This window comes from Pipistrellus kuhlii, unplaced genomic scaffold (assembly GCF_014108245.1).
Source record: "Pipistrellus kuhlii isolate mPipKuh1 unplaced genomic scaffold, mPipKuh1.p scaffold_m20_p_3, whole genome shotgun sequence".
NCBI classification, from domain to species: domain Eukaryota; kingdom Metazoa; phylum Chordata; class Mammalia; order Chiroptera; family Vespertilionidae; genus Pipistrellus; species Pipistrellus kuhlii.
Genome location: NW_023425529.1, coordinates 108,048,604 through 108,075,327, shown reverse-complemented (window position 1 = coordinate 108,075,327; position 26,724 = coordinate 108,048,604). Strand labels below are relative to the sequence as shown.

Genomic DNA, 26,724 nt, shown 5'->3' with positions numbered 1-26,724 from the left:
AAGCTGCCACTTTGGACAAAGGCTTTGGCTTCATTGGGACCACAATTGATTGAAATGGCTCTCATCTCTTAATTCATTGGTTGATTAGAGCATAATGCCAATAAAATGAAGGACATGGGCTTGAGCTTTCTGAAGATCAATTTTGTGGGTGCATGTTTTATCCTTGGGTATAATGCCTTTCCCCGAAAGCCCAATTAAAAAAAAAATCAAGTAAAAATGTTTTGGGTTCACTTTTTAACCTAATTTTCTCTCTATTTGGCTTTTCTCCTGGAATGCAAAGAACACACACACACACACACACACACACACACACGGCTTTGTTTTAAAAATAAAGTAGCTGGAATGCAGGATCATCCACAGGTTTAAGACTATCTTTCTGTTAAACTAGAAAGAGAATGAAACAGCAGAGGTGTTGTTGCAATTGCGTACATGAAGCTATACCAATGAAAGAAATGGATGGTGAGCTGCTGTGGCACATTCTAAAACTGACCCAAAATCAGGGCAAAACACTCAACTCCCTGAAAACCTGGATACTGCTGTTCATACTCTTTCAAGTTATAGTATCCGGCCTCCCTGACCATTGTTTCTCTTAGAAACTAGAGAAAGTGATTAGCAGAAAAACTGTCCTGGACCTTGCTCTGACCCAGCGGCAGCATTATCAGCTCCTTTCCCCGTATTCCCACAGAGCCCTGTTTTTATTTTATGTCAGAATTACTTTTTACACCTCACACTTATTGTACACCCCTCCTAACTCTCTTTGCAACCTTGAAGCTTCACCTCCTTCCTTACAGGTCCCCCAGTGGGAGGCAGCAGGGGCAGAGACTGCGCTGCCCAGGAGAGAACAGGGCCTGACCCAGCTCTGCGAGGAGGAAGCTGCCTGAGTGGGGGCCAGGTCCTCGCCTGGGGAGGTGAGACCACACAGAGGTCTCAGAGGCCAGAAGGCAAGGCCGGCAGCCGCGAGAGGACAGAGGAGGGCAGGACTAGTCAGAAAGGGGCTGCCCTTGCTGTCTTTTAGGACTTGGCTGTGGTATTCAGTGTATGGGCTGTAGTTCAACTGTCTAAGTGGCCAAGTTGGTGGAGAGCTGGGCTCTGTCTGGAGACAAAGTCCCATTTGACCCAGTGATCCCACTTCTAGGAATATATCCTAAGAAAGCCAAAACACCAATCAGAAAAAAAATATATGAACCCCTATTTTCAAAGCTACACAATTTACAATAGCTAAGATCTGGAAACTGTCCAGGTGCCAATCAGCAGATGAGTGGATAAAAAACCTGAGGTACATTTACACCACAGAATACCACCCTGCTGTAAAAAGAAGGAACTATTACCCTTTGCAACAGCACGGATGGACCTGGAGAGTATTACAAGCAAAATAAGCCAGAGGAAGGTAAGTATCACATGATTTCACTCATATGTGGAATCCAATGAACAAAATAAACTGAAGAACAAAATAGATCCAGAGACCTAGAACCATGAAACAGACTGATGAATTTCACAGGAAAGGCGGGGGTTGGGGCTGGGAAGGGAGAGATTAACTGGAGAACTTAAATGCATAGATGCATAGCCCATGGACACAGACAATGGTGTGGTGAACGCTAAGAAGGGTGGATGTGGAGAGGAGGGGATCTATGGGGAAAAAACACATGCAAACAAAAGAAAGTAAAAAAAAAAAAAAACATAAAAAAGCTATATGTTCATTTGGGCACAATTAGATACATATAATTGATGTAGCATATTGGAAAAAAAAAAGATTGCCTGTTTTTTTTGTTTTTGAGCTTGTCTTTTCCCTTAACAGTTTTACATTAAATGTCTTATCTTTGAGTCTGTATTTACCTTGCTGAAAGAGATTATGCTAAGAAAATATTCTATTCTATTGGTATTATTGCTTAAGGAACTATTAATACAATTTTTACAAATAGATATAATTAACTCCTACACTGGCAACTTTCTTCAAAAGTTTCTCTCCTTTCTTTCCTGAGTTTTTTGTAATCTCTGACTAACTTGCAAACATCTCTTTAGAATTGATGAAATGTCCCCCATTTGGGTTCCAATCAACTCAGCAGCAAAGACTATCATGTTTAGGAGCCGAGTATGACAGCAGTAAGATAAAAATGAACAAACAAAAGTGTTCTAGAGGGAGAAGCTCACAGGCCAGTCCCTCTAAAGATTCCCTTGACACAAAGCTGAGACTTTGGGAACTATTGTATTAAAGGAAAATGATTACTAGAATAACATACATGTGATTAAAACACTGAAAGTAGGGATTTTTCTTAGATTGGTATGGAATAGAGTATGCCAGAGGCTCCCCAAAGTGTCCTTAAGTCTCCCTGCTCCCTCTCTGCCTCCATAAAGGGTGGAATTTGCCCCAACATATTACCTCACCCTTTGTACCGCTGTAGACATTCTTTTATCCAGAGAAGTCTTTTGTGTCATCTGGAAATGAGTATTCAAAATGTAAACATACCTTGCAGCCTTACTGCAGGTCCAAATTTATTTCGTCCTTAGCAAGTGCCAGTGGAAGGACCAATCATCTTCTTTAATCATTACAGTGAGGTTCCTACCAGCTGGCTTTTCCCCAGTCTCACTGAGCAACACATACCTAGAAATGTAGACCTCAGCCCTCCTAGGTCCTATCTTATCTGCCCCAAAAGCTGAGTGGGGACAGAACATGATTGTTTTTTAAGACATTTTATGAATCACTTTAAATAGTTGGCCATTTTTTTTTTTTAGCTGAACTACTTTATTTTATTTATTTATTTTTTATTAAATTATTATTATCTTTGTACATATACCATTGCCCCCCCATACATGCCCTCCCTCCCCAGAGTTTTGTGTCCATTGGTTGTACTTAAATGCATGTATATAAGTCCTTCGGTTGATCTCTTATGTCCCCAAAATCTCCCTAACCTCCCCGCTGTAATTTGACAGTCTGCTTGTTGCTTTACTGTCTCTATATCTATCATTTGGTTCTTCAGTTTATAATGTTCTTTATCATCCATAAATAAGTGAGGTCATGTGGTGTTTCTCTTTCATTGACTGGCTTATTTCATTCAGCATGATGATCTCCAATTCCATCCAGATTACTGCAAATGATGAGAATTTCTTCTTTTTATGGCAGCATAATATTCCATTGTGTAGATGTACCATAGTTTTTGTATCCAAGCATCTGCTGATGGGCACCTAGGCTATTTCCAAATCCTAGCTATTGTAAATTGTGCTGCTATGAACATAGGGGTGCATATATCCTTTCTGATTGGTGTTTCTAGTTTCTTGGGATATATTCCTAGGAGTGGGATTACTGGGTCAAATGGGAGTTCCATTTTCAGTTTTTTGAGGAAGCTCCATACTGTTCTCCAGAGTGATTGCACCAGTCTACATTCCCACCAGCAGTGCATGAGGGTTCCTTTTTCTCCCCAACCTCGCCAACACTTGTCGTTTGTTGATTTGTTGATGTTGGCCATTCTGACAGGTGTGAGATGGTACCGCATTGTTGTTTTGATTTGCATCTCTCGGATAATTAGTGGCTTTGAGCATGTTTTCATGTGCCTCTTGGCCTTCCTTCTGTCTTCTTTTGAGAAGATTCTATTTGGATCCATTGCCCATTTTTTAATTGGGTTATTTATCTTCCTTTTATTAAGTTGTATAAACTGTCTGTAGATGTTGGAAATTAGACCTTTATCAGTGGTAACATTTGCAAATATGTTCTCCCATAAAGTGGGCTTTCTTGCTGTAGTTGATGGTTTCTTATGCTGTAAAAAAGCTTTTTATTTTGATGTAGTCCCATTTGTTTATTGTATTTTCTCTTTAGCTTCCATTGCCCTAAAGAAAGTATCAGTGAAGAAGTTCTTTTGGCATATGTCTGCATTTTGCTGCCTGTGGATGCCTCTAATATTTTTATGGTTTCCTGACGTATGTTTAAGTCCTGTTTTCATTTTGAGTTTATTTTTGTGTATGGTGTAAGTTGGTGATCTAGTTTCATTCTTTTGCATGCATCTGTCCAGTTTTCCAACACTATTTATTAAAGAGACTGTCTTGACTCCATTGTACAATATATTCATGCCTCCTTTGTCAAATATTAGCTGAGCATAGTGATGTGGGTTGATATCTGGGTTCTCAATTCTATTCCATTGATCTATATGTCTGTTCTTGTGCCAGTACCAGGCTGTTTTGAGAACAGTGGCTTTGTAATACAGCTTGAAATCTGGTGTTGAGATCCTTCCTACTTTACTCTTCTTTCTCAGGATTGCTGTGGCTATTTGGGGTCTTTTGTTGTTCCAAATGAACTTTTGGAGAGTTTTTTCTAGGTCAGTGAAATATGCCGTTGGTATTTTAATGGGGAATGCATTGAACCTATAGATTGCTTTGGGAAGTATGGACATTTTGATGATGTTGATTCTACCAATCATGAACTTGGTATGTTCTTCCATCTTCCTCTATCTCATTTTTTAATGTCGTATAGTTTTCCACATATAGGTCTTTTACCTCCTTAGTTAAGTTTATTCCAAGGTATCTTAATTTTTTTGGTGCGATGGTAAATGGGATTGCCTTTTTAGTCTCTGTTTCTGCAAGTTCACGATTGGTGTATAGAAATGCCATAGATTTCTTGGCGTTAATTTTGTATCCTGCTACATTGCCAAATTCATTTATTAAGTCAATTAGTTTTTTTATGGAGTCTTTTGGATTTTTAAAAAAATACTTTATTGATTTTTTACAGAGAGGAAGAGAGAGGGATAGGGTTTGAAACATCAATGAGAATCATCAATTAGCTGCCTCTTGCACGCCCTCTACTGGGGATGTGCCTGCAACCAAGGTACATGCCCTTGACCGGAACCAAACCCGGGACTCTTCAGTCCGCAGGCCGACGCTCTATCCACTGAGCCAAACCGGTTTCGGCTCTTTTGGATTTTTTATGTACAATATCATGTCATCTGCAAATAAGGATAGTTTTACTTCTTTTCTGATTTGGATGCCTTTTATTTCCCCATCTTGTCTAATTACAATGGCTAGTACTTCCAGTACTATGTCAAACAGGAATGGTGAGAGTGGGCATCTTCGTCTTGTTCCTGTTCTTAGAGGGAATGGTTTTAGTTTTTGCCCATTGAGTATGATGTTGGCTGTGTGTTTATCATATATAGCTTTTATTATGTTGAGGTATGATTCTTGTACTCCCACCTTGTTGAGAGTTTTTATCAGGAAAGGGTGTTAGATTTTATCAAATGCTTTTTCTGCATCGATTGATATGACTATATGATTTTTATCTTTCAATTTGTTTATGTGATGTATCACGTTTATTGATTTGTGGATATTGTACCATCATTTATTGCATTCCTGGAATAAATCCTACTTGGTCGTGGTGTATGATCTTTGTGATGTTCTGCTGGAGCCGATTTGCTAGAATTTTGTTGAGGATTTTGGCATCTAAGTTCATGAGGGATGTTGGCCTGTCATTCTCTTTCATTGAGTTGTCTTTATCTGGTTTTGGTATTAGGGTGATGCTGGCTTCATAGAAGGAGTTTGGAAGTGTTCCTTCCTCTTGAATTTTTTGGAATAGTCTGAGGAGGATAGGTTTTAGTTCTTCCTTGAATGTTTGATAAAACTCTCCTGTGAAGCCATCTGGCCCTGGGCTTTTGTTTGCTGGAAGTTTTTTGATGACTGTTTCAATTTCTTCCCAAGTCACTGGTCTATTGAGGTTTTTAGATTCTTCCTGATTGAGTTTTGGAAAGTTGTATTTTTCTAGGAATCTGTCCATTTCCTCCATGTTGTCCAGTTTGTTGAAATAGAGTTGTTCGTAGTATTTTGTAAAAAATCCGTTGTATTTCGGTGAGGTCTGTTGTTATTTCACTTCTTTCATTTCTGATTTTGTTTACTTGGGTCCTCTCTCTTTGTTTCTTGGTTAGCCTGGCTAAAGGTTCATCAATCTTGTTTATCCTTTCAAAGAACCAGCTCTTGGTTTTGTTGATCTTATGTATTATTTCTTTGGTCTCTATGTCGTTTATCTCTGCTCTGATTTTTGTTATTTCCTTCCTTCTGCTTACACTGGGCTTTTCTTGTTGCTCTTTTTCTAACTCTTTGAGTTGTAGAGTTAGATAAATTGTTACAATTTTTTCTTGTTTTTTGCAATAGGCTTGTAGGGATATGAACTTCCCTCTCAAAACTGCTTTTGCTGTGTCCCATAGATTTTGGATTGTTATGTTTTCATTGTCATTTGTTGCCAGGATGCTTTTAATTTCTTCCTTGATTTCTCTGGTGACCCAGTCCTTGTTTAATAGTGTGCTGTTTAATCTCCATGTGTTTGATTTCTTTGGATTATTTTTATTGTAGTTAATTTCCAGTTTTATGCCACTATGATCAGAGAAGATGCTTGATATGATTTCTATCTTCTTGAATTTGAAGAGACTTTGCCTATGTCCCAACATGTGTTCTATCTTTGAAAATGTCCCATGTGCACTTGAGAAGAATGTATATTCTGTGGCTTTGGGGTGGAATGTTCTGAAGATGTTGATTAATTCCATCTGATCTAGTGAGTCATTTAGGATTAATATTTCTTTGTTTAGATGATTTGTCCAAAGGTGACAGTGGGGTATTAAAATCTCCTACTATGGTTGTATTGCTATTAATCTCTCCCTTAATGTCCTCCAGCAGTTTTTTTTTTTTTAATGTATCTGTGTGCTCCTGTATTGGGTGCATATATGTTTACCAGTGTTATTTATTCTTGTTGGATTGCTCCCTCGAATCATGCCAGGCCCAACAATGGGGGGGAGGAGGGGGTGCTTTTGTGGACTCAGATTTCCATGGCCCCAGCGCGCACACTTTTGCCTCTGCCACCACAGCAGCTGCAGCTTCTGTGGCTGCCGCTTTCGCTGTTGGGACACAGACACCCCACGTTATCCCTGACAAAATCCAACCTTTCTGTGGAATCCGCTTGTCCATACCGGTCAGTGCCCCCACAGTTGTGGTTTTTTCAGGTCTCAGGTAAGATCCCCAGTTGCAGCACTGATGTAGTTGTGAGAGGCAGCACGTACAAGTGTTTACCTTGCCGCTATCTTCTAGGAAGTCAGTTGGCCATATTTTGTTACCACAAACTCTCCTGTTAATCCAGTGAACAAACATGTATTAAATACTTACTTTGTTGCCACTCACTGTGCTAGACTCAGGGAACACTATAGTCATGCTCCTTCCTTCTTGGGAAAGACAGACAGTAAACAAGAATCAGCCCCACTGTGGTCGGTGCTATGAAGATGACAAATGTGATGGCCTGAGTGAGGTATATCTGAATTGAGAACTAAGTAGGTGATATTTGAACTGAGAACTGGAGCATGAGAATCAGTCAGACTTTTCTTTTGCATGTGTGTGTATGTGTGTGTGTGTGTGTGCGTGCGCATGTGCGCACCTACATAGATTTTTATTTCTAGTAAAATAAATATCAACATAATATCCCAAATAAACAAAAGTGTGTCTTTTTGTTTTTCACAGAGTTTAAGGGTCATGAGACCAAAAAGTGAGAAAAACCACTATGGTTCATCCCCAGCCGTGATTGGTCCATTTGTTGCTCTGGCTTCATAAAGTGTGATGGAATTGCAAACCACTCCTATAAATAAGGCCCTGCCTGGGCTGAGGATTCAGTCCGCGATAACCCAGGGAGCTACAATTAGTGACCTAAGGGATTAGGATAACTCTTAAAAAAATTTTTTTTTTTTTTTAAACAATGCCTCATGCCTCTCCAGCCCCTGCAGCCCCACCTACCACCGAAGGGCACTGCATCGGGGATTATGTTCTGGGGAAGTCCATCGGGGAGGGCGCCTGCTCGAAGGTCCAGCTGGCCAGGCACGTGCCCACAAGCACCCAGGTGGTGGTGAAGAGCATCGTCCGGCGCTGCTCCCCAAATGCAACCGAGAGGTGCGCTGTATGAAAAGCATGAACCATCCAGCCATCACGCGGCTCCTTGAAGTGGTGGCCCAGGACCGAGACGGCATGCACCTGGTGCTGGAGCACGTGCGCGGCCGGACCTGCTGGCGCACGTGGAGCAGCGCGGCGGCCTCACCGAGCGCCGGCCAGCGCCGCGTTCCGCCAGGTGGTCTCCGCCCTGAACTTCCGCACCGCGACATAAAGCCGGACAACATCCTGCTGGAGCCAGACATGACGGCCAAGCTGGCGGACTTCGGATTCAGCCACGAGGCCTCCGAGGGCCAGCTGCTCAGCACCTTTTGTGGGACTATTACATGGCGCCCGAGGTGCTGCGGGGCGAGCCCTACGATGGCCCCAAGGCGAACGTGTGGGGACTGGGCGCCTCGCTATACACGGCGTGGCGGGGCGCGTGCCGTTCTGGGGGACCACCATCCCCAAGATGAAGGTGCGCGTCCTGGCGGGGCGCTACGAGCCCCCCAACCTCATGTCGCGGCTGAGCAAGAGCTTCCTCCACGGCTGATGACGGTGGACCCCAACCAGAGGCCGACCCTGGAGGAGGCCATGAGGACGCCTGGCTTGATATGTCAGAGGATGGCCTGCAGCCCTACAGGGAGCCGCCCGGGGGGGGAACCAGGACCCCCAGGTGGTGGAGAGCATGCGGGGCCTAGGCTTCACGGAGGAGCAGGTCCGGGACTCCGTGGCCCATCACAAGTTTGATAGGGCCATGGGCACATATCGCATCCTCCAGATGGCCGCGGACAGGATGCCAGGCCGCACGGTCCAGGTCAGGCCCTACCGGCCCCCCAACACCGGGGCCGCCACCCCTTCCAGCGGCGAGGCGTCCCAGCCATCGGAGGGCTGATCAGAACCATCGATGGTGCGCTCCCCCTGCCTGTGGGTGAACAAGACCAACGCCCCGCCGCCCAGCCTGGAGACCATCCCCTCCTCCCTCCTCCCCTGGAGTCCGTGCAGGGGCTCCCGCCCGCACCCCCGCACCAGCAGCAGCTTCGGCAGCGGTGACAGTGAGGCTGTCATAAAGGCGGAGAACCAGGAGGGAGCCCCCCTGAAGCTCCCCCCAGGACGGCAGCCCCCAGCCTCTCCCGCCGCCAAGCCCGGGCCCGGCGGGCTTGGCCAGAAGGGCCTTCCAAGCGTTCCTGAGGCTCACGTGTTGTGGCTTTCCCTCACTGAAACTCCATTTGGAAATGACTCGAGGGTTGCGAGTCTACCCTCGGTGACGTTTGAAAGGTGAGGAACTTAGGCAGATGTTACTATTTAGGTCATTTTGGAAAGTAGTTAACAAAGAACTTTACATTGTTTCTGATCTGCCACAGTCCGCGGAGCTGCAGGAAGGCCGGGCGAGCCGAGCTGAAGACCAACCAGAGGTTGTGGAGAGCAACATGGCGCAGGGAGGATGGAGGTCTCCTCGGCTCGGCTCCCATAGGTAGGGTATCCAGCAGCGCCTTGGAAAGAGGTGTGTTTTTTTTGTTTGTTTGTTTTTTAATTTTGTTTTATTTTTTTTGTTGTTTTCTTTTTGTGTTAGTTTTTTATTTTATTTTATTTTTATTTATTTTGTTTTTGGTTTTTGGCATTAACCATGCCTCATGACTGGGATCTATATGTCATCTTCAAGTTAGCTGATTACTAAATTAGCTATTTGAAATTAGTTTTAGAAATTAATTGATTACTAATAGATTATATATATATGGAAAAGCCTACTTTCATAATTATAAATAAAATTAAGCTTTAAATTTTTACATGTGAATTTCAACATCATATGCTAATCTAGCCATTATAAGTGAAGACTTTGAATAGTCTGTAAATCAGCCACAAAACTAAACTAAGAAAAGGGGGAGGGCATTTTAGCATGAAGTTTGATAATGAAAATATTAAATTTAATTAGATCTAAAACTAGGAATAGTTTAGTTTTGAAAATCATCTTTCTTGAATGAGACATTAACATGTTTTTTAATATCAAAAGTCTAGTGATTTCTCACTTTATGTTATTAATTCTTAAGTTGATGCAATACAAGTTTACTATGGTATTGTTACCAAGCAATAGAGTCTATTTCCTTTCAAAGGCTCAATTAAATGTTTGTCCTTAGCTTACTGTATGTCAGATATCTTTTGCAATTATGCATAGCCACTTCCTTTTGGAATTTAATTCTTTGTTTGCAAACTTAAAAACAATAAAAATTAGAAATACCTATTACTAACTGAAATTAACTTTCACATTTGTATTCGATATATTTGTTCCACACAAAAATCTTTGATTAATTTTAAGTAAAAATTAAATCACATGATTTATACATAAAATTAAAATTTAACATTAAAACAGTGAGAGTCACGTCAATATTTTACAGTAAAACATAATTAGAAAATAAGTTTCTTAATTTCTCATTCCACTAACTCATTCGTTTAGAGAATTTTTGATAGACATTGAATGATAATTTACTTTTTTTGTGTGTTTTTTTTTTTTTTTTAAGAAACTTGTCATGGAAGGCAAACAATTTATTGGCTTCCCTTTCATATTTCCGACCCCATAAATCACTATTCAGAATTAAGTTTTTGTGGAATGAACAAAGGCAAGTTAACATTGACTAGATGCAAGTAATAAGTATAGGTAGATCAGAAACAATTTAAAGTTCTTTGCTAACTACTTTCCAAAATGACTTAAATATTAACATCTACCTAGGTTCCTCATCCAGCTCCTGAGATGCAATCTTCCTGCCAATTGCAGAAGGAGGTAGTTTGTCCTGCTGGAGCACCCGTACAGAACGCGGCCCACCTGCCCAGGATTGACTGCTGCCCTGGTTAGTTTCTCTGGGCTGTCTTCCACCTAGGTGGAGGGATTTAGCTGCTGGTGGGTGAGCTGGGTCACTCAGACCCAAAGTTGGCCTCCCCTGCAAGGTCGCCCCCCGCCAAGGCTGGGCCCCCCAAGGTGGGGTCGTGGTGGGAAGGAGGTGGCGCCGCGGGAGCGCAGAGGAGCGGGAGCCTCTGGGTCCAGACCGGCTTCAGGGCGAGAGCTGAGGGGCCGCGGGCCGCTGCGCGAGGCTCCAGGCTTCCTCACTTTGGGGCATTTTGGAGGCTCAGTCACACTTGATCTGCTCTGACTAACGGTGCCTCAATGATGGTGCCCTTCTTCCCGCCCTCTTTCCTTTCCTCCCTCCCTTCTCTATTCTTTCTCTTTATTTTTTCACACATAATCTTGGTTACTTTTTAAAAGTAGGTTTTGCTCCCCTTTTATTATAGTTGAACTATGGTTGAAAGGTAGAGTTACTTCAGATTTACCATGTTTAGCGGTTTTAGCCAATTCTAAGTGACTCATTATAAACTTTAAATGTTTGCTGTCGCCACATCAGAACCAGTCCAGGGCTGCACTCACCTGCCCGGTAACCACGAGTTAAAGGAAGCGGTTGAGGGTTTGAAATGTGCTATAGGTATAAAATGCAAATTAGATGTTGACTACTTAGTTTGCAAACAAGAATGTAGCCCTTTTAGGTTGAGCTTCATAACAGTTTTTAACTGATTATACGTTGAAATACTATTTTGGATAAAATAAGTTACATAAAATATATTATTGAAGTTTACTTCACCTGTTTCTCTTTATTTCTTAAAACGTTGCTACTAACTAGAAAATTTAAGATTATAAATGTGCTCGAATGTGTAATTGGACAGGGCTGATATAAAGATCAGCAGATGAGCACAGAGGGACATATAGTGGAAGTGACTCTTACCTTTCCTCTAGTCTCCTGTCTTTCTTTCTACATAAAGCTTTGTATACCTGTGAATTCTGCTTTATATTACGTTAAAAAAAAGTTTCACCAAACCTTTGAATTGCATTTTGTGGCAGTGGTGTTGTGTTGTTGTTTTTTAGGTGAGAAAGGTTGTGGATGAAACTAGCTTTTAAAATTATGAAAATACTGCATATTTATTATTTTAAAAATCACTCAACATAAAGGTATGAAATAAAAATTAAAAGTTCCTCAATGCCTCCCAGCATATTTCTGTCTAAAAATAAAGGGTGTGTGTGGTTACATAAGAGTGATATTACTCTGCCTATCTTTCAGATACCTGCCATTTTTAAATTATTTCTCTGTGGCTATATTTTCTGAGGAGGATAGTAAGTGTGCTTATTTTTATTAAAGAACTAGTATAATATTCTATTCCCTGGCTGCATTATATTTTATTTAACTTTTCCTATTGAGTATGTAGGTTATCTATACATTATAGAGGTGTAATTGTAGATTCACATGCAGCCTTAAAAAATAATACTTGTACACAAATGCAGCCTTGTACACTCTGTCCAGTGTTTCTCAGTGATACCATTTTGTAAACTATATTATAATATCATTACCAGGATATTTATGTTGATGCAATCTGCTTTACTTGTACTTATTTGTATGTGTATATGTCCTATATAAATTTTATTATCTGAATAGACTCACTTATCTACTACCACAATCAAGATATTGAACAGTTCCAACATTATAAAGATCTCTCATGTTGGCCTTTTATCATCATAACCATCTTCTTCCAACACAATCAACTCCCAACTCTTATCAATCACTTATATGTTCTCCATTTATAAAACTGTGGCATGTAAAAATGTTATAGAAATGGAATCCTAAAGTATCTCATGCTTTGGTTTCTCAGCATAATTCCATCTTGAATCCACCAAAAAAGTTGATTTTGAGATGGATGAGTAAAATAAGGGAAAAAAGAGGAAGGGAGGGAAGGGAAAGGAGGGAGAGAGGGAGGTAGGCAAATCCAAGAAGACAAAGTTCAGAGGTCGAAAGGCCAGGGACTTGAGGAAAGAATGAAAGTTTGGAATAGTCTCTAAAATAAAATAATAGCTGACTAGTACAGTTATTTTCAAAATTATTTTTACCAAGAGCCACAATAAATCAAACAGCAAAAAATAGGTTACATTGTAATTCGAGCACAAATGCATACTTTAGAAACATGTTTGTTTTCTAAACAATTCTTATCTTTAGCATATATAGTGTAATTATAGTTTCTTTTCTGGCCTATTCTAATATTTTTTATCCTATCCTATCATTAAAACTTGATAATCAAGAGCCACTAAATTAACCTTTTGATCTGCTAATGGGTTATGATAAACAATTTGAAGATTATTAGACAAGGAGATGTTCAGAAGGATTGCTGGGCAGATGAATAGCTTGAGCTTGGGGACCATTTGGTAGTGAAAAACAAGATTTGAATTCAGGATGTCTGAATTATGACGCTGCCCCCATTACTTATTAATGTATGGCTATGGACAGTTAAGTAACCTCTTCAAACCTGAGTGTTCTCATCTATACAATGACTCTAATAACCTTTAACCTTTTAAGTTACTCTGAAGATTATCCATTATACAAATGTCTTCTAGTGCCTGCCTTGTCACAGCTACTTAATACTTGGGGGCTAATGATAGTGATGATGATGATGACATGAAGATATACTGAAATGTACTGATTAATGCATATCTATTACAAGTGTTAAAGATTTAAATGGCCCATCTGGCATGGTTCAGTGATTGAGCATTGACCTATGAACCAGGAGATCATGGTTTGATTCCGGTCAGGGCACATGACTCAATCCCCAGTCAGGAGCATGCAGGAGGCAGCCAATTAGTGATTTCCTTTCATCATTGATTTTTCTTTTCTTTTTTTCTTTTTAAATTTTTTAATTAAATTATTATCTTTGTACATATACCATTGTCCCCCCTCCCATACATGCCATCATTGATTTTTCTATCTCTTTATCCCTCTCCCTTCCTCTCTGAAATCAATAAAATATATTAAAAAAAGATTTAAATGAAAAAAATTTTGATTTTACATGCCATAATTATCCAATATTACACGTTACTGTTGCAAAACACGGCTCTCTGCTAAAATTAACAACTCTGAGTTAATGAATAGGAACTAGCCTTATGTTTCCCCCGTATATATAAACTTAGGTTGTTCTCTTGTATTTCTTTTTAAATAATTCTAATCTTTAGCATATATAGTGTAATTATAGTTTCTTTTCTGGCCTATTCTAATATTTTCTATCCTATCCTGTCATTAAAACTTGATTTTTCCATTAATAATTTCTATTACGATGAGTTTTTCTGTGAAGTTTCTTGGTTCAGGAAGGCAAGCCAGCTTATTCCATGTAACTTTTCCCTTAGAGAATTAAAAGTCTAGTAGTAGACCTGACCATTTTGTAGTCAAACATTATTCTTAAATATATGGTGCACACATGACAAGGTGTGATGAACATTTATTAAACTAAAATGTATTGATATATATAGAACAATGTTGGATTATTATGACACATTAAAGAACTCACAATTTGTATTAGCAAATTAGCTTCTTTAATTTTCTTTAATTAATTCTGTGATTTATTGTGAAGGATGATGGAAGATGATGATGATACAAAGAAGAAATAGAAGCTGAATTGGACAAAATCAGCATTTCTTCTTTGGAAAAAGATGATCTAGACACTGATTCAAACTCAGAAACCCAGAGTGATGAGAGTGATGCTGTAAGTGTTAAGTTTTGGACTTTTGAGCCCTTTAATTGGAGGAAACTTTTCAGGAGATATTTTACCTTCTCAGTGTGTTTTGTGTATTTATCTCATGTTTAACCTTAGGACCATCTTTAAACAGTGTAAACTGATAGATATTTAAATATAAGTTTATTGAAGATAAAAATCACCTTATTAAAGATAAAAGTTAGAACACAGAGAGGAGGATCCAAGATGGCTGCACAGGTAAACACCTAACCACAGCCGCACACAACAATTTCATTAAAATACAACTAAAATATAAAATGGACATTACCCAGAACTACAGGAAAGTTGGCTGACTGGAAATTCTACAACGAGAAGGAAAGAGAAAACCAGAAGGAAAATCAGAGGAGCTGTCAAAGCCTAAGGTACGGAGACATGCTGTGCGCAGAGAGGACTAAGCCGGAGAGGAGGGGGAGGCTGAGTGCCTGGCTGGCGTTCCCTAGCAGGAAGGAGATAAAAGCTCCGGATTGTGCCAAACCCCAGACCCGACAGCATGGAACCCAGTTCTAGGCCAGACCCTGGGGACCCAGGCTCATCCAGAGGGAGCCTGGGCTGTGAGGCAGAATCCCAGGGGAGCGGCGAAAGGCAGAGCCCCGGAGTCGCGCATATTGCACGCAGAGGACGGACTGTTGACTGCTGCTAGATTGCCCTGGTGGGAAGGAGACAAAAGGTCCAGACTGCTCTTAACCCCCACTTCTAATCCCACTTCCAACTGAAAACCCCAGTTCCAGGCTCATTGGGGAAGAGACTAACATGTTTGGTAGCAGGCGAAACTCGAGGGCACCTCACTTTCAGAGGTGCTTGCAACGAGTACTGAAGGACCCTGAGGAAAACTGAGACTCAGCAGCCGCATAGGGTGTGGCTGACAGAAACAAAGGCTGTAGGTTCCACCCTGAAACTCCGCCCGATCCAAGCAGAACACAGAGACTTTTAAGGCTACCAACTCAGGGTAGCTGCGAAAATGCCGAGACAAGGAAATAGATCACAAACGGGAGTACCGATTGGAGGAGAAACCAAGATGGCGGTGTGGGTGAGCAGCTGGTGTGCCGCTCCCACAACAGTTTGAAGATTGAAACTAGTATGAGGGACATCTATCATCCAGGATCATGGAGGGAGGCACTGGGTGGTTGATGGTCAGCAATTAACGTGATGGTGGGAGCAGTGAGGGACCGATGGGGCTCTTGGAATGTGACCAGCTGGAGAAATGGAAGAATGGTGGGCCCGGAGGGGCCAGGCCCAGAGCAGCAGCAGCCAGGCCCGGAGCAGACAGGCCCAGAGCAGACAGGCCCGGAGCAGCCAGGCTTGTAGCAGACAGGCCCGGAGCAGCCAAGCCTGGAGCAGCAGCATCCAGGCTCGGAGCAGCCAAGCCTGGAACAGCAGCATCCAGGCTCGGAGCAGCCAAGCCTGGAGCAGCAGCAACCAGAGCTGGAGAAGCCAGGCCCTGAGCAGCAGCAGCCAGGCCCAGAGCAGCAGTAGCCAGGCCGGAGCAGCATCCAGGCCTGGAGCAGCCAGGCCCGAAGCAGCAGCATCCAGGCCTGGAGCAGCCAGGCCCGAAGCAGCAGCAGCCAGGCTCAGAGCAGCAGTAGCCAGGTCCAAAGCAGCCAGGCCCGAAGCATCCAGGCCCGGAGTGTTGTGGGGTAGAACTCTGGGTTCAAAATGAAAGGAAAGAAGGAGCAATGCAGCCAATTCAGGTACCAGAGTGTTATGTCTGTCATCACAATGGACTCAGAGAAGCTTCTGTGTCCCTTCACCCAAAAGGACTGAGAGTTGCCCAGATGACAGCAAAGTGGGAGAAGAAAACTGAAGGCTACACAAGGGACTGAGGTGCCAACATGGAGTCATCTGAAGAAATTAAAGACTGAAGTGGAAGCTACTCCTTTAATCATGTTCCTGCTCATGCTAGCATCTGTTAGCTTCCAGTCTGCTGCAAAGTCTTGTGCAGCAAGTCCAAGGACTCTGAGTAAGTCTACACCAACAACAAAAGAGACTCACTTAGTAGCTAAAAATATTAATATGTCCATAATTCTGATTTCTCATTTTGTTGTTTTGCATTGGCATTGTTGTTATTATTTAATAGCCAGAGTTTTGCTCTTGACATTCAAGTTTTGAAAATAACATGTATGTGGTTTAGTTTTTGCATTGGCATTGTTTGCAATTGTGTTTAATTTTAGAGCCCTATTATTGATGTTTAAATTTTATTTTAATTAGTAAAAAAGGGTGAGATGTAGAGAGCCGCCTGGGAACGCACATGGACATTCTTTTAATTCTTATCAGCTGAGCCCGAGGGCACTGGCAGGATCCTCTTATCAGTAATGATTTCTTAATCCATGTGCTTGGAATGAGGAACAAATAGGACCTGGACTCACCCAGGTCTCGATTTGCTAAATCTTGTACTGTACCAAAAAATAAGGAGCTTACCCAGATTTTGATGAATAGGATCTGGGCACACCCGAAACTCCTTTTGACCTTAAACTCCCCTTTGGAAGCCAATTAAATAAATAAATAAATAAATAAATAAATAAATAAATATTTAAAAACCTGATGAACAATATTAACTGGTGAATATAATAGAATCAAAGGTATGGAAGGGGAGTGGACTGATGATTCTCAGGGAAAAGAGGAGTGGGGGATGCGGGAAGAGAATGAACATAAACTGTGCACCTAAGGACGAGGACAAGGGGGTGTGGGGAAAGGACAGAGGGTGGGATAGGAACCTGGTGGAGGGGGAGAAAATGAACTTTTGTAATAATATGAACAATAAAGATTTATTTAAAAAAAAGATAAAAGTTTACTGAAGATAAAAATCATTCACATTGTATATGTGTATTTTGGGGGTAAAATTGGGATTATATCATGTTATGTATATACTAGAAGCCTGATGCATGAAATTCGTGCAAGAGTACACCTTCCCAGCCAACTGCCTGGATCCCTCCCTCACAGCGATGGCGGCTGCAGCCCCAGCTTCATCCTGGAAGGATGTCAATCTAATTAGGATATTACGCTTTTATTATTATAGATATTTGTATCCTGCTTTTGAACATTAATCATGACCATTCTAATATGAATATATTGTATATGGATGGAAGCAAACTTTATGTGAAAACTTAATATCTATAGAGGTAATGCTTTTTTAAAAACATTAAACATGTTATCTTTTCACTTGTATATTTCTTCCAAAGTTTATATGCCTTAAAAATTTGTTTATGATTCTTTTTTTACCTCAAAGCACTTAATCCAGTGGAAATTGATGTTATAAAATGAAGATCTAATTTGGCATTTTCTTGAACATACTTAGCTAATGTTTCTAGTGTCACTTGTTGAATAATCCAACTGTTCTCAATTGATTTATTTTATCTTTTTATACATTTAGTGTTTTACATATGCTCTATCCAAGATTATTTTATGTTTTCCATTACTGTTAATGTTTGCTGTATTACAGTTTTATATTTTTTCAATTTCAAGAGTCTAATTTTCTGTTTTGCAATTTCAAAAAAAAAAAAAAACCACAAAACTCACTTGCCAAGTTTCAAAAACTAACTATATTCTCAGTTTTAATTAGGATTTCAATAAACTACATATAACATTTGAGAAAATTTAATATTTTTACATTATTATGTCTTTTTAACCACACTTAATTTAAATGAAACTAAATATCCTGATATTATTCATGTGATTATGAAATTCAACAGAATCATAGATATAATTCATAACACCTGAAAATGAAAAGCAAATTTTTGCTTATATATTTGTTTTAAATATGCCCTTTTTTGCTGTTTTTTATTTTATTTTATTAAAACATTTTAATGTTTGCAGGTGTCCCCCTTCCCCATTCCTCCCTTCCTCCATTTCCTTCTCCCTTGGGCTTCACCACAATATTGTCAGTGTCCACAGGGTAAGCACACATGTTCTTCAGCGAAAGCTTTCACCTTTTTTATCCAGTCATCCTCCTGCCCTCTCCTTGGACACCATCCCGTCTGTCCCACACATCCAAGCTTCTGGTTCCAATTTGAACATGAGTTTATTTTATTCATTAGATTCCACATATTAGTAAGATAATATGGTATTTGTCTTTCTCTGACTGGATTATATTGCTTAGCATAATACTCTCCAGGTCCATTCATTCAAAAAAACGGTAAAAGTTCTTTTTTTAGAGCAACATAGTATTTCATTGTATAAATGTACCACAGATTTTTATCCACTCATCTTGGCTGTTGTAAATCATGCTGCTATAAACAGGGACGCATATATCCTTTCTGATTGGTGTTTTGGGATTCTTAGAATATATTCCCAGTAGTGGGATCACTGGGTCAAAAAGCAGTACCATTTTTAATTTTTTGAGGAAACTCCATACTGTTGTCCACAGTGGCTGCACCAGCCTGCATTCCCACCACTAGTGCATGATGGCTTCCTTTCTTCCACATCCTCACCAGCACTTGTCATTTGTTGATTTATTGGTGATAGCAATTCCGACAAGTATGAGATGAATTATGCTCTTTATAGTCTTTTACCTCATCTATGCATGTTCTCACATTTTTTTATGTGGAATGAAGGAGGGGATATTTGATACATAGTTTTAATGAAAAATTTTATACTTTCTTTCATTACTGAATTTTCAGGACTTAGTTCAATTACTGGAGTCAGTTCTTCACTGTATTAACATCATAGAGAATAAGAGTAAAACCGCTGAAGAGCTCACTCTTCAGGACTTAGAAGATACTGACGTTTTAAGTAAGTACAGATTTTATCTGCTTGAAAGATACATTTTTTTGTGAGAATAATTAACCTAAAATGTAAGAAAATTAAACTGATTAAAGTTTGTATCTCTTCTTTCATGCATATATTTTGTCTCTAATATAATATAATATATATATATATATATATATATATATATATATATATATATATATATGGTATATTGGACCGTTCAATTTAGTTCATTTGTTTTTCTTACTAATCTTCCTTATATCTCCAATAAACACTAATCACCAATATTTGTTTAACCAGCCTTAATTAAAACCAGACATTCTATTACTTCACATTTAAGAAAACTAATTAAAAAATAATAAAGAAAACCAATCATGAGACTATTTTAAAAGAATCAGTTTATATATCTTTTTGGAGAAAAGTATAATTTATATAAAAAGCCTAATAATGTTTATTTTCTTCATCTGATTTAATTTACTCCTGGGAATTATTCTACGTAATAAAAGAGTGATATGCAAATTAACCTTCACTTCGCCACACCCACCAGCCATGCCCACCAGCCAATCAGAGCGAGTATGCAAATAAACCCAACCAAGATGGCTACAGCCACAGAGTGCAGGAGGGAAGCTTGGGTTTCCCAGGAAATGGAAGAAGCCAAGCTTTCTGCCTGCCCTTGACAGCCTAAGCCTCCACTCAAGGGTACAAAATTTCAATTATAGAAGGTAAACAAATCCAAACAGAAATGGTTGCTGGCCACCGATCGAGCAGGGAGCTTGGCTCCACTCCAGGCTACAAAGTTTCAATTGTAGAAGGTAAATAAATCCCAGATACCAAGGTCTTTGCTTGGGTGGCCAGGGAGATGGCTGGCCTGCAAATCACCACAGGCCCCTCGCCCAGGCTGCCCATGCCCCAAGGAAACCCCCACCCTGATCTGGGACACCCTTCAGGGCAAACCAGCTGGTCTCCACCCATGCACCAGGCCTCTATCCTATCTAATAAAAGAGTAATATGCAGATTGACCAGCACTCAAACATACAAATTGGCTGCCCCCATGTGGAAAGATCTTGCCCCTATGTGTACACAAGATGGCCACCACAAGATGACCAGCAGGGGAGGGCAGTTGGGAGGGACCAGGTCTGCAAGGGAGGGCAGTTGGAGATGATCAACCCTGCAGAGGAGGGAAGTTGGGGGTGACCAGGCTGGCAGGGGAGCAGTTAGACATCAATCAGGCTGGCATGCGAGTGGTTAGGGGGTGATCAGGCTGGCAGGCAGAAGCAGTTAGGGGCAATCAGGAAGGCAGGCAGGCGAGCAGTTGGGAGCAAGCAGTCCTGGATTGTGAGAGGGATGTCAGACTGCCCATTTAGACCTGATCCTGGTGAGACAGTCAGACATCCCTTGAGGGGTCCCAGACTGGAGAGGGTGCAGACTGGGCTGAGGGACACTCCCTCGCCTCCCCTGGCCTCGTGCACGAATTTTGCACTGGGCCTCTAGTTCTAAGAATAATTAAATAATAAAAGATTTCATTAGAATTAATCATGGCTTCATTTATAATGAAAAATTGCAACCATCTAAATGTTCAACAGGAGGTTGGTATGTTCAATAATATACCCATTAAAAACGTATTAGACAAATATTTAATGACAAAGATATTTATGACATATTATTTAAATTGTTATAAAATTTTATGTAATTTATGCAAATAATAGCATAAGGCATAGTGTGAATATTCTCAGATACTCATCAACAAATATTACTGTGTGAAAATGTCTCTTCTAGACACTGAGAATGCAGCAGAGAACAAAATAGGCAAAGCTTCTACTCTACTTTTCTATTGCTCCAGTGTGGGCAGACAGATAATAAACAAATAAATACATAATGTTCCAGTGCAGATAAATGCTATGAAAGAAAAACAAATTCAAAATAAAGGGATAGAGTTTGGAGGTTGCTATTTTAGATAGGGTAGTTAGGGAAGGCCCCTAGGGGGAGGTGCTATTTAAGCAATGACTAAGAAGGTAAGCCACATGAATGTGTTAATGAATGAGAAGATGAACCGTGAGGGTATCTAGAGAGCCGATGTTCCAGAAAGAAGGAATTGTAAATGCCAAGACACATTGAGTGGGCTTAATACATTTGAAGAACAGTGAGCCTTGGTGATTATATCTAAGAATACTAGGGTCCAATCATATAGGGCTCTTATAAATCATGGTGGGTTATTACAATAGTTATAAATGAGAGTAATCCTATATATAAATAATAAAAGTGTAATATGCAAATCGACTGACCAGCAGAATGACCAGTAGGTAGGGGCCAGCATGCATGTGGTGCCAGGCCAGCTAAAGCATTGCCAGCAGGCAGAGGGAGGGAATGGTGATGGGGGGGGGGGGGGCAATCGACAGCCACAGGGCAGAAATGCTGTGGGGGGGGCGGCAGCATCCTCTGATCGACCTGTCCGATCTATTCGGTCACCTCCCACAGATATCAGTAGGACATCCCCTGAGGACTCCTGGACTGTGAGAGGGTACAGGCTAGGCTGAGGGACCCCCTACCCCTGCAGTGCATGAATTTTCATGCACTGGGCTTTTAGTCCTATATAATAAAAGGCTAATATGCAAATTGACCGAACAGTGGAACAACCAGTTACTATGAGATGCACTGATCACCAGGAGGAAGACACTATCACAGGAGCTCCCCTTTGTGGTTAGTGTGTGAATTCATTCAGCCAGAATCTGGGCTTATTGCTGGCAAGTGCAGTGGCAGTTGTGGGAACACCTCCCGCCTCCGCTGCAAGTGGACAATAAGGAGCGATGAGTCCTGGACTGTGAGAGCTCTGGACTGTGAGAGGGATGTCTGACTGCTGGCTTAGGGATTGGGCCTTAAGCTGGCAGGCATACATCCCCTGTGGAGTCCTAGGCTGTGAGAAGGCACCAGCCAGGCTGAGGGACTCCCCCCTCCAGTGTACGAATGTCGTGTGCTGGGCCTCTAGTTTGAGTATAAATGATGAAAACGGTCATATTCTAGAAACCATTTTTTATGGTAGAAGAACCAAAAGGATGTATTGATGGATTGGTGTGAAAGAAAGAGAAAAAAAATGGCTCCAAGATTTTGTCCTGAGCATCTGTATGAATGGGTATGTAAAGACTTGTTATATACTATAGATGCTTCAAATTTTGGCAGTGATTATTTACAGTTGAGTGATGAGAGATTTTAATGGTATGATAATTTACTTTTACTAAGGTTTATACAATGAAAAAAAAATATATTGCCAAATATATAGCTTAATTATGAAAAAAGCCAAAGGTAACAATTATAGAAAACTAGAGGAGATGTGTGCAATAGGCCTTCCTTCCCTTAGCTTCCAGTACTGGTTTTCCTCTGACACCTGGGACCCAGGCCTTCACTCCAGCCGGAGTCTGCCGCCTTTGCTGCAGGCTCTGGCTAGAGTCTGCTGTCTTCATCTTTGCTTTGGACTCCAGCTGGAGTCTGCCATCTTCGTCTTCACTGCAGAGGAGTCTGCCATCTTCGTCTTCACTGTGGCCAGCTGCTCCTGAAGATCCCCTCACCCCCTGCCCTCCCTCTCATAGCAGGCACCTTGCCCCACTGGCCACTCCGGACCTGGAGCAGCTGGGCAGCCGTCATCTTTCTCCTCCTAATTTGCATATTCCCTCCTGGTTGCCTGGTGGGCATAGTGGAGTGATGGTTAATTTGCATGTTTCTCTTTTATTAGTTTAGATTAGTTATATGAAAGTTTATATAACTACAATTATGACAGTGGTTTAGAAAATTATGAGAGGATCTCCTATTGCTCTAGACAAATAGGTTTAATAGTTTTAATGAATAATTTTCCAAGAAAATTAAAATGATCAACACTTATTGATAAAAAATAGAAATATTTTTACATCAATAATCTGGCAAGATGATGGAAATGGATTTCTTTTCTAATGTCGTTAGAAACTAGAAATAATTTTGCAGTAGAATTATTACAAACCATCCAGGAGCAAAAATCTGTAGGCTATATACTAATTTAGTTATAAAAAGGTACATATTTTAAAAATACAATTGTATAGTCATAACACATACAATAGAAGCCAGAGTCTAACTCAATTTATCAAGATAAATGTATTGATTAGGGCTCCCAGTTGTAAACATCAGAAGCCATTGAGGGTATATATTTATGTGTTTGTTTTTATGGGTTAGAGTAAATGTTCTGGTCATTACTGCAAAACAAACTTCTTATTTAAAATAACAATTTGTTATTATCTTTTATGATTCTGTAGATTGACTGGGGTTAGCCAAGCAGTTCTTGCGTGGGTATCTTATGCATTTGGCATCAGATGTTGAGTAAGGCTGCAGTCACCTGAAATCTTTACTGCATTGTAATTCCAAAATGGCTCACTCAAATGTCTGGCAGTTGGTGCTAATTATTGGCTGAGTGTTCAGTTGGTGCTGTCAGCAGGAGGCACCTGCATGTGGTTTGTCCCTATGGCCTGCATGGAGACAAACAATATCCTGAACAAAATACCAAGAGACTTAAGGTGGGACCTTGTAAGGTTTCTTTATGACCTATTCTCAGATCATGCAACATCATTCCTACCAATCCTGATGGTTACACAGGGTTAGTCTAGCTTCTGTGGAAGAGGATCTATGCAGAGTGTACATACCAAGAAATGTGAGAGAAGAATCTTGGGAGATTTGTTATGACAGTAAGTAATAGATTGCTAACAGAACTTAAGAAACAGACTGTAGACTGAATATCCAACATGTACAAAATACACATGCACACATACACTGCAGAACTTGTCTGCTGCAGGAGCTTGCTATCTGATATAATTAAGAATGTCAGAGACATTTATTATCTACTATGCACTTCTGTCTCCAAACCAAAGCTCCCTCTATCTATCATGGTTGGGCCAATAAAATGTTAAAATATGGTTCCCTGTCTCTCTTCACACATAATATTTTATAAAAATAAATAATTACACAGATATATCAATTGATAGAACGTAAGTCACTCTTAGAAACCTAGTGTAAAGGGGACCTGGAGAATGTTGCTTTTTGCTCTACAGCCCCTCACACAGGAAAGCATGCCAGAAAGATTGTGCATAGTTGTTGAAGACGAAAATCTTTATCTGACAAAATAGTTGTGAATGGAAAGTTAACCAGCAGAATGATTAACTTAAAAAATAGTTTACTATCAGGAAACATTACCATGAAATAACACATGAAATGAATAAGGAAAAGAAACATAACTATAATACATCTACACAGCTAATACAAAGACTTGATAAAATAAAACAAATACAAACTCAAGAAAGTTTACTTCACTTATATGTTAGTAATTATAATCTTTTAAACTAATACTTTTATTAAAGTGGTTTCAATATCTGTGTAAAATTATATTGCCAGTTGTAGCAGGCAGAGTTAAACTTTTCTTGATTTCTAATCAAGATATCATTACAATATCAAACAAAACATTATTATGTGTATGTGGAGAATAAACTTTAGTCTAGAATATAAAAAAGGATACCAAATTAGTGATATAAAATTTGTTACATTTTAGAGTAAAAATTACAGATTTCCTGTTCTTTATTCTTCATTGCTTTTCTGTGGTTTTGACTTACTGATCAGTAATCTGCTATGATAGCTCTTTCTCTCCGAGCAGGCGGCGGCGGCGCAGGGGCGCTTAGCCATGGCCAAAATTAGGGCTCCGGACCTTGGACTTTCGCGGCAAGAAGGAGGAGCTGCTCAAACTGCAAGTAGCCAAAGTGACAGGCGGCGAAGCTTCCAAGCTTTCTAAGGTCCGAGTTGTTCGCCCGTGTTCTTACTGTCATCAACCAGACTCAGAAAGAGAACCTCAGGAAATTCTACAAGGGCAAGAAGTACAAGCCCCTGGACCTGCAGCCCAAGAAAACCCACGCCATGCGCCGCCGGCTCAACAAGCACGAAGAGAACCTCAAGACAAGAAGCAGCAGCGGGAGGAGCGGCTGTACCCCCTCCGGAAGTACCCCCTCCGGAGGTACCCCCCCTCCGGAGGTACCCCCCCTCCGGAGGTACCCCCCCTCCGGAGGTACCCCCCCCCTCTGGAAGTACCCCCCCCCTCCGGAGGTACCCCCCCTCCGGAGGTACCCCCCCCTCCGGAGGTACCCCCCCCCTCCGGAGGTACTCCCCCCTCCGGAGGTACCCCCCCTCTGGAGATGGCTGGTCAAGGCCTGAGCATCTTGGCCTCAATAAAGCACAAACTGGCTGTTGAAAAAAAAAAAGAAAAAAATGCTGTGATACAATTTGAGATTAAAGGATGTTGGAAGGTTTGAAATTTTTTTTTTAAATCTTTATTGCTCAGATTATTACAGATGTTTCTTCTCCGCCCCCCCCCCCCCCATAGCTCCCTTCCACCAGGTTCCTGCCACACCTTCTGCCCTTAAACACCCCCCCCCATTGTCCTCATCCATAGGTTATACGATTTTAATCCACTCTCTTTCTGCACCCCCACATCCCTTTCCCCCTGATAGTTATCAATCCACTCCCTTTCTTTGCCCCTGATTCTATTATATTCACCAGTTTATTCTGGTCTTCAGATTTTTTAAAATTTTTGTTTTGTTTTGTTTTGTTGCCAATGCAAAAACTAAACCACATACATGTTATTTTCAAAACTTGAATGTCAAGAGCAAAATTCTGGCTATTAAATAATAAAAAGAATGCCAATGCAAAACAACAAAGTGAGAAATCAGAATTATGGACATATTAATATTTTTAGCTACTAAGTGAGTCTCTTTTGTTGCTGGTGTAGATTTACTCAGAGTCCTTGGACTTGCTGCACAAGACTTTGCAGCAGACTGGAAGCTAACAGATGCTAGCATGAACAGGAACATGATTAAGGAGTAGCTTCCACTTCAGTCTTTAATTTCTTCAGATGACTCCATGTTGGCCCTTCAGTCCCTTGTGTAGCCTTCAGTTTTCTTCTCCCACTTTGCTGTCGTCTGGGCAACTCTCAGTCCTTTTGGGTGAAGGGACACAGGAGCTTCTCTGAGTCCATTGTGATGACAGACATAACACTCTGGTACCCGAATTGGCTGCATTGCTCCTTCTTTCCTTTCATTTTGAACCCAGGGTTTGACTCCGGGCCTGGCTGCTGCTGCTCTGGGCCTGGATGCTCCAGGCCTGGTCGCTCTGGGCCGGGCCACCGCCACTCCAGGCCCGGCCACTCCAGGCCTGCCACTCCACCTCTCCAGCTGGTCACATTCCGAGAGCCCCATTGGTCCCTCATGCTCCGACCACCACGCTAACCATTGACCATCAACTACCCAGCACCTCCTTCCCGCGGCTCTGGACGATAGATGTCCTTCATATCAGTTTCAATTTTTAAATTGTTGTGGGAACAGCAGACCAGCTGCCCACCCACGCCACCATCCCGGCTTCTCCTCTAACCGGTACTCTCATTTGTGATCTATTTCCTTGTCTCAGCATTTTCGCAGCTTCCCTGAGTTGGTAGCCTTAAAAGTCTCTGAGGTTTGAAATTTTAATATGTTGTTCCTTATTCTAATATTTAAAGTTATATTGTTTTTT

General features: G+C 41.0%; 1 long non-coding RNA gene and 1 pseudogene across 1 annotated transcript; both read left to right on the top strand.

Moving 5' to 3' along the window:
- The first annotated feature begins 912 nt into the window (after window positions 1-912).
- On the top strand, window positions 913-1,738 carry LOC123653089. Its single transcript, XR_006742718.1, has 2 exons — window positions 913-1,045; window positions 1,578-1,738. It is a non-coding gene; the product is annotated as an uncharacterized LOC123653089 (long non-coding RNA).
- A 21,914-nt stretch (window positions 1,739-23,652) lies between these two features.
- On the top strand, window positions 23,653-26,106 carry LOC123653151 (annotated as a pseudogene).
- The last annotated feature ends 618 nt before the right edge of the window (window positions 26,107-26,724 follow it).